The sequence below is a fragment of the Elephantulus edwardii genome, unplaced genomic scaffold (assembly GCF_000299155.1).
Source record: "Elephantulus edwardii isolate Elephantulus edwardi_28Jun2011 unplaced genomic scaffold, EleEdw1.0 scaffold00320, whole genome shotgun sequence".
Lineage (NCBI taxonomy): Eukaryota > Metazoa > Chordata > Mammalia > Macroscelidea > Macroscelididae > Elephantulus > Elephantulus edwardii.
The window spans coordinates 991640-1001046 of record NW_006400070.1 but is presented as its reverse complement, the minus strand read 5'-3'; the positions used below and the strand labels follow the sequence as shown (position 1 = coordinate 1001046).

Here is a 9407-nt window from a genome sequence, read left to right as displayed (position 1 = left end):
TCTTCTGGATAGAGAGAGAAAAAATGTTTTTCCAAGACATCACACAATTCTTCGTCCATAATGATAGCAAGTTTCTTGTTTTCTATCTCTGAACCTACTCAATGTGAACCTGATGGAATAACAAGACTGACCAACACCCTCATTAATAGTCATTGTTCCTTATATTTACAAGTTCCCACCCAAAAGGTACTATTCACCTTATTGACATAATTAGCAAGGTATTCAATCCTCTTGGTGGGGCCACAAGCACCTCATATTTGTTTTTTGTGGTGGTTTCCTCTTTATTGATGTGTCTCATACCTTCCCCCTCCACAATTTCAGTCCCTTCCATACACCCCCAAAGAGAAGGTAAAGAAAGGGTTTGTTGGGGTTTGGACCCCTTGTGTACTTAGAAAGGGAACAGAAACCAAAACAATCACTCGATGTGAGACTGACAACCAAGAAGTCTGAAGCAGAGCAGGGAAGGTGAGAGAGAAAGGTGAAGGAAGGGAAAGGAGGTACTAGGGGCCATTCTCACCATCACCCCACCTGTAAGGGGGGCTGGAGAAAAACCCTCAAACATGAAGTAATGCAGGTCTTGAATAAGGGAAGTTGTTGAGCCTGAAGGGGGAGGCCAAAGAAGGGGGGGCACCTTTGTCTATGTAGAATGGGAGGCCCCCCACACCTCAAGGGCCGCAGCTTCACAGACCGTAGATACTTTCATCACTGTAGGCAATGTATCCCAAGGGCCTCTTCCCACCGGATCTCCCGGGTACCTTTGAAAGACGCCTCTTCGTTGCTTATCTGAGGTGGCTTCCTTGTGCACCACTTTCAAGCTTCCCTTCCGCCCAGGAGCACGCTTGTCAGAGTTCCCAAGGGCCTCTTCCCACCGGATTTCCCGGGTACCTTTGAAAGACGCCTCTTCGTTGCTTATCTGAGGTGGCTTCCTTGTGCACCACTTTCAAGCTTCCCTTCCGCCCAGGAGCACGCTTGTCAGAGTTCCCAAGGGCCTCTTCCCACCGGATTTCCCGGGTACCTTTGAAAGGCGCCTCTTCGTTGCTCAATATGGACTAAGGCTCAATGTCAAGAAGACAAAGATTCTCGCCACTGGACCAATTGGTAGCATCAGGATGGATGACGAAGAGATTGAGAGTGTTCACAGCTTCAGTTTGCTCAGCTCCACAGTCAACACTCTTGGCACCAGCAGTCAGGAAATCAAAAAGCGTATCACGATGGGAAAGTCTGCTGTTAGGGACCTCTCTAAGGTACTCCGGAGCAACAGTGTCTCTCTGGAGACTAAGGTGCGCCTGATACAGGCCATGGTATTTGCAATTGCTTGTTATGCATCAGAGAATTGGACAATGACTAGGGAGGACAGAAGGAGAGTGCTGCGGTGCTGGAGAAGGGTACTGAATGTATCATGGACTGCCAGGAAAACAAACAGATTCATCTTGGAGAGGATTAAACCAAGCTACTCCTTGGAGGCAAGGATTCTGGGGCTTCGTCTGACATACTTTGGACATGTTGCCAGGAGGGACGGGTTCTTGGAGAGGGACATCATGCTTGGGAGGGTGGGGGGACAGCGCAGGAGGGGAAGATCCTCTATGAGATGGATTGATTCGGTGACTGGGGTAATCGGGATGGGTGTGTCAGAGGCTGTGCGGTTGGCGCAGGATAGAGCAGGGTTTAGGGCTGTTGTGCATAGGGTCGCTATGAGTCCGAAACGACTCGACGGCACATAACAACAACAACAAGGCAATGTATAGAAAGAAGCCTTCTTCATGGTGTTCCTGGTACAGCTGACCCATTGTGGCACTGGTGGGTGGAATGACATTGTTGACAAAGAAAAACAAGGCATCTTCAGCTCGGAGATGAATTCACTTCCGGATCAAGAAGTAGAACTGACCAACTGTGAGATCAGAAGGCACCAGGTATTTCTTTTTGTCCAGATCTCCTAGCCGAGCTTTGGGAGCCTTCTCTACTATCACTGGGACCCGGTCCGGGTATTTCTTTCGGGTCTTCTCGCCCTCAGAGGGGCGCTTCTCGAACGGATGCTCCTCTTTGTACACGAACTTCATCCTCCCGGGGACCGGGATGGACCGGGCAGAGCTGAGGGAACCTGGAGGGGGGGGGGGCGGAACGGGGGGCAGCGGTGACAGAGTCGACTCGCGGGCGGACTCACACCTCATATTTGTATAGTACTTCCCAATCATACAAATAACTATGAGCTCTAGTGGTCTAGTGGTTAAGACTATTATTTCTCAAAGGCATTTCAAATCCACCAGTGAGTGACTCTGCAGTAGAAAGAATGAAAATATTTTCCTGTGTGATTTACTGCCTCTGGAAATCTGCTGGGGGGTCAGTTATGATTTGGTCTGACTCAATGGCAATGAACTGATCCCAGTTATGTGGTGAAAACCAAAGTCAATGATGATTGTAGTTGTTAGGTGCCATGGAGTGAGTACATCTCATAGCAAACCCAGGAACAACATTTCTGAACTGTGGCCTATGCTGTGTCGTTGTCATCATCTCTGACATACTTGAGCTCATGACTGCAGACACTGTGTTAATAATACACCTTATATTCACACAGTGGTTAATACTGTCTCTTCTCTTTCACTTATCCTCACTTTTCCAAACATGGTATCCCCTCCTAACATACTCAGAGTATGTGAGACAAAATTTCACTATCTTTTCTTCCTAGGAACACTTTGCACTTTTTCCAATACATTCTCTTTTGTTCCTTTGGTAGTTCTTTTGTACTTTTGTCCACGAGCTATTCAGTAGTCTTCTCCAATACCACAATGCAAAAAATATCGATACTATCATCTTTAATCATCATCCAGCTCTCAGATGCATAGCAAGTGATTGAAAAATACCATGACCTGAATCAGGCACACCTTAGTCTTTAAACTGGCATAATTTCTCCTCAATACTTTGGAGAAGTTCTTAAGAGTAGACTTGCCCATTGCAACATGTCTTCGATTTCTTGACTGCTAGTGCTAAAGGTGGGAGCACTGGTGGCCTAGTGGCAAGAAGCTGTACTGCAATCCTGAAGACACTCAGTTCAAGGCCACCAGTTACTCCACAGGAGAAGGACAGGCAATCTCCTTCTGTGTGATTAACTGCCTCTGAAAACCGGCTGGAGGGTCAGCTATGGTTCGGTTTCAATTTGATGGTACCAACAACAACAACAAAAGGAAATCATTGAAAGAAAAAAAAGAGTTCCCTGGAATTGATGGAATAATAATTGACGTATTTCAGAAAACACATGCTCATTAGGTTATGCCAAGAAATCTAGAGATCATTTACTTGGCCAAATAACTGGAGGAGATCTATATTTATTCTTATTGCAAAACAAGGTGATCCAATAGAGTGTGAAAATTATCAAACAATATCCCTAATAACACATGCAAAAAAGATTCTCCTGAAGATTATCCAAAAATGACTGGAACAGTTCATTGACAAAGAACTGCCAGGATGTGCAAATTAAGTGTAGAAGAGGCTGTGGAACTAGGGACATCATTGCCAATGTGAGAAGGATCTTGGCCAAAGGTAGAGAATACCAGAGGAATGCCTACCTGTGTTTTATTGACTATCCAAAGTTTATCACACCTTGAGTGTGTGTATCACAACAATTTGGGGCTAAGCTTGAGAAGAATGGGGATCCCAGAACACTTAATTTTACTCATGTTGAACCTATATTTGGGCCAGAAAGCAGTAATCAGAACACAGCAAGGAAACACTGCATGGTTCAGGATCAGTAAGAAAGTGTATCAGGGATGCGTCCTGTCAAGGATGCGTCCTGTCTCCATACTTTGTCAATCTATATGTAAAACATATCATTCAGGCAGCTAGACTTTATGAGGAGGAATGTGACATCAGGATGGGGAAAGACTCATTGACAACTTGCATTATGCAGATGACACAATCTTGCTTGGTGAGACTGAGGATGACATGTGGCCTATGCTACAGAAGGTCAAAGACTATAGTCTTCATTATGGATTAAAGCTCGACATCAAGAAAACAAAGATCTCAACAGTGGTTCAGTTGACAGCTTCATGATAGATGGAGAAGAGACTGACATTGTTAATAACATTAGCTTGGTTCCACAGTCAAAACTCTTGGCACCAACAGTCAGGAAATCAAAAGACAAATTGCACTGGGAAAGTCCCTTTCTCTCCTACTCCCTTTTATTCCTTGACTCAAAACACCTCATGTTCCCAGCCTCAGATTTTTAGCACAGCTCCTTAGAGAACTACCAGAAGTGCAGGCTGGGTTTAGACAGAGTTGTGGTACTAAGGATATTGTAGTTAATGTTAGATGGATCTTGGATGAAAGCAAATAGTACCAGAAGAATGTCTATTTTTGTTTCCTTGATTACGCAAAGGCACTTGACCATGTGTATCATAACAAACTGTTGCTAACTCTGAGAAGAATGGGAATCCCAGAACACTTGATCGTGTTAATGCGAAACCTATTCTTGGACCAGGAGGTAGTTGTCAGAACAGAGCAGGGAAACACTGCATGGCTCAAAATTGGGATCCTGTCTCCATACCTTTTCAATCTTTATGCAGAACAGTTTATCTGGGAGGCTGGGCTCTATGAAGAGAGATGTGGCATCAGGATTGGAGGAAGAATCATCAACAATCTGCATTATGCAGATGAGAAACCCTGCTTGCTGAAACAGAGGAGGACCTGAAGCACTTGCTGTGGAAGGTCACGGACTGTAGTCTTCAGTATGGATTGAGGCTCAATATCAAGTAAACAAAGATTCTCACCACTGAGTCGATTGGCAGTATCACAATGGATGGTAAAGAGATTGAGATTGTTCACAGTTTTGGTTTGCTTGGCTCCACAGTCAACAATCTTGGCACCAGCATCCAGGAAATTAAAAGATGTATTGTGATGGGAAAGTCTGTGGTTAAAGACCTCTCTAAAGTCCTGATCAGTCTGGAGACTAAGGTGTGCCTAATACATGCCATGGTCTTTGCAATCACTTGCTATGCATCAGAGAGCTGGACAATGACTAGGGATGATAGAAGGATAATTGATGCCTTTGAGCTGTGGTGCTGGAGAAGAGTATTAAATATACCATGGACTTCTAGGGAAACGAACAAGTTTGTCCTGGAGAGGGTGGAGCCGGGCTGCTCCTCGGATGCAAAGATTCTGAAGCTTCGTTTGACATATTTTGGGCATGTTGCAAGGAGGGACCAGTCCTTGGAGAGGGATGTCATTCTGGAGACTGGAGGGACAGCACAGGAGAGGAAGACCCTCAATGAAATGGATTGATTCAGTGGCTGGGGTAATGGGGTAGATGTGTAAGTAGGTGATGGTGAGATTGGCACAGGATAGGGCAGAGTTTAGGGCTGCTGTTGTTATGTGCTATCAAGTCGCTTGCAACTCATAATGACCCTATGTACAAGAGCCCTAAACACTGCTCCATCCTGTGCCAACCTTGCTGTCTCTGACACACTTATTCCCACCACCCCAATCACAGAATAATCCATCTCATCGAGGGTCTTCCTCTCCTGCACCGTCCCTCCACTCTCCCAAACATGATGGCCCTCTCCAAGGACGAGTCCCTCCTTGCAACATGCCCAAAGTATGTCAGATGAAGCTTCAGAATCCTTGACTCCAAGGAGCAGCCCAGCTTCACCCTCTCCAGGACAAACCTGTTTGTTCTCCTAGCAGTCTATCGTATATTCAACACTCTTCTCCAGCACCACAGCTCAAACGCACCAATTCTCTTTACCGTCCCTAGTCACTGTCCAACTCTCTGATGCATAGCACGTAATTGCAAAGACTATAGCCTGGATCAGGTGCACCTTAGTCTTCAGCCTGACATCATTACTCTTCAGTACTCTTGAGCGGTTCCTGACAGCTGACTTTCCCATGGCAATTCGTCTTTTGATTTCTTGGCTGCTGTTACCAAGAGTGTTGACTGTGGAGCCAAGCAAACTAAAACTGTCAACTATCTCAATCTCTTCACCATCCATTGACCCAGAGGTGAGAAGATTTGTTTCCTTGATGCTGAACTTTAATCTGTATTGAAGGCTGCAGTCCTTGACCTTCTGCAGCAAGCACTTCAGATCCTCTTCAGTTTCAGCAAGCAGGATTGTGCCATATGCATAACACAGGTTGTTGATGACTCTTCCACCAATACCAATGCCACACTCTTCCTGTTCTTCATACAGATTGATAAGGTATGGAGACAAAATACATCCCTGACGGACCCCCTTCTTGATTTTGAACCATGTAGTGCCTCCTTGCTCTGTTCTGACGACTGCCTCTTGGTCCAAGTATAGGTTTCGCATAAGCACAATCAAATGTCTTGCGATTCTCATTTTTCTGAGTCTATCTTTCCATTATGCCTTTATCTCTATATTTATATCTCTCCAACTCTCTTTCTCTTACTCAGTAGATAGGGATGTATGCTTTTTATACCTTTTTAGTCTATATATTTAACAGATTATTTGGGAGGATGTGAATGTGGAAGAAGAGTATGACATCAGGATTGGGCCAACTTTCCTCTGACATGATTTCCAAATTAAGTGGAGTTTTATGTGTTGTTATGATACTAGCAGGACTGAGTGAAATTTCTACACTAACACAAAGTAGGTACAAAGATCAAAATCTATTTCTGAGATGCCAGCTATTTGCGGGCTACCTTGATAATTGTTGTTGTCGGTAGAATCATGTTGCAACCTACCCACAGCTGACCATCCAGTGGGTTTTAAGGAGCAATTATCATGTGGGAAAGAAGATTGCTCATTTTTCTTCCACAGAGCTGCTGTTACCTAATAGAAAGTAAATCTCTTGACACCTGAATGCCAGTCAGTGAATCTGGTAGACCAACTGAGGTCTGAGCCTCTGTATGTTCCTCTTCCTCCTAGTGGGCTTCTTTGGATCACTTCCTCTAGAATCTTGAGTTGCCACAGCTTGTTGAATGTCCCTGTGCTATATTTCCTAAAAGGTCTGAATCTTAGCCTTGGTGAGGGAGGAGCTTCCTCTAATTTTATCAATTTTCTTCCTTATCTACTCTCTACTGGCTTTGGAGGAATATTTGCCATCTGCAATTGCTATTTCTGTAATGTTTACTATTTCATTTATTTCATTAGTTAGCTGTATTTCATTGCTCAATGATTCGTTATGCACCCAGTTCTCATTATTAACATAACTATGTTCCAAACACTAAGTTCTTATGTGAAAATGAACTTTGTATTAAAAACAGAAAATGACTGTTTCATTAAAATAATGGGAAAATTGCCTCATTACATAACTGTCAAATAACTGAGAATCATGAACTTACCAAACTAGAAAGCACTACTCCAACCAAAGAGATCTGACATAAAAAAAACATTATTGTCTCATTTGTATGAGATTCTGAAACAAGCACAACTGTAATGACAGTAAGCAAATCAGGATATTGAGGGAGGATTTCTGAGGCTGTAAATTACAATGGGAGGTGAAGTGGGAAGTGAAAGGGGAAAGAGAAAGGGAAGGTGAAGGGGGAGGAGAAGGGAGAGGAGAAAGGGGAGGAAAATGGGAAGTAAAGGAAGAAGTCAGTACCTGGCCTTGTTTTCACTGCTAATATTGAGATTTGCCAATAATTCTTTCCACAAATGTAGTCAATTTGATTCCTGTGAGCTGCCTTCAGGTGAGGTCCACGTGTAAAGTCACTGTGTTGGCTTTGTTTTGTTTTTTTAAATAAATCAATCGTATTTGTGCTGAATAAATCATTGAACATAGGAAATTTGATTATTTGATTTCTGGCCTCATTTCTGTCATCAAGTCTGTATTTTCTGTCTACCATTCCAACTTCATTGTTTCCAACTTTTGCATTCCCATCCAAAAACCTCTGACTTTCTGACTTTCCTTCAATGAGGACAAGGGAGAGGAGAAAAGAGGAGGAGAAAAAAGTAAGAGACATAAAAAAATGCAATGAAGGCCATATTGTCTACTACTAAACCTTCTGCTTTGTTTCCAACTTTTGCATTCCAGGCACCAATTTTTATTAATGCATTTGGGCTGCACTTTTTATCCATTTCAAGCTGCAGAAGTTGCTGGAAGTCCTCAATTCCTTCATCTTTGACTTTAGTGTTTGTTGTGTATATTTGAATAGTTGTATTCACAAGTCTTCTGTGCATGTGATTCGGGATTAACCCATCAGGCACAGAACTGTATTTCAGGATAGATCTTGAGCCACAATTTTTACTGATGAATGTGACATCATTTTTTCTTCAGTTTGTTTCCTGGCATAGTACATTATGTAATTATCTGATTTTAAATTATCAGTACCAGTCCAACTCAACTTACTAATGCCTATTATATTGATCTTTAGGAATTATTTTTTTTCAGTTTCCCATTTTCTAGAACATATTTCCATTTCCAATTTTCTATACATTGTATGCTCCAAATATCAATTAATTCCTCCTGTATAGAAGGTGATTTCCCACCATGAAACTATCACTACCTTATATTTGATACACTATAGAAAAGGGCAATCCTTCTCTTTCAGAATTCTAACACGCTTCACCATTAACTAGCTTAACTTTTGTCCGAAGCATGAATCATCATCTTATTTCACCTACAAGTACTTACAAGAAATCGTCTCTAAAATGTAAGGTTCATGCTGGTATAGATCGTTATTGCCTCACTACCGGGTCCCCCGAACCAATACACTGGATGAATTAATGAGTTTATACTTCCATTAACAATTTATAAAGGCCCATCTCATTAGCTTGTTTTGAAGAACATCATCATAGAAACATTTTTGGAGTATTTATTTAAATAAATACTTGGCTCTTTTACCTGTGCAAAGTGTTATATCCTGGAATTTAATCCATTTCTATCTCTTGGAGCTCACAAAATACCAGGAAAGGAAAAAAAGGCTTCATATAAAATTATGTCAATAATTTAAATTGCAGTAAATCTCCCTAAGAGCTATTGAAGTCAATATTGACTTCATCAATAATTCACCAGCAAAACATGGTGTGAATGCTGTGGCACGGTATAATCTAACACTTAAAATTGACAAACTAATAAACACATATTCAATTATTTCTTATTAGATGTCATTGCATTAGCACAAACTCATAACAACCTCCTTCTATATAACAGAACTAACTGTCCTTTGTCCTTCAACGTTTTTGCAGTCATGGCTATGTTTAAGCTCATGGATGCATGCACTTTGTTAATTCATTTCACTGAGGGTCTCCACTGACACTTTATCAAGTATTATGAAGTAAATTATGCTCCCCAACTCAAATATGTGTTAGAAAATGAAACATCTATGTCAGTGATGGTAATCCCATTTAACAATAGCTTATCTTGTGGACGGTGGGAGTGGACTTGAATCGGGACACACCCCTGCAGCTCTGACCCAGGACCCCCATCTTCAGGTATCGCATTGCTCCCCCCCGACC

The 9407-nt window shown here is 42.4% G+C and overlaps 1 pseudogene; it reads right to left on the bottom strand.

Moving 5' to 3' along the window:
• Positions 1-680: 680 nt before the first annotated feature.
• LOC102849200 lies at positions 681-2057 on the bottom strand (annotated as a pseudogene).
• Positions 2058-9407: the final 7350 nt, after the last annotated feature.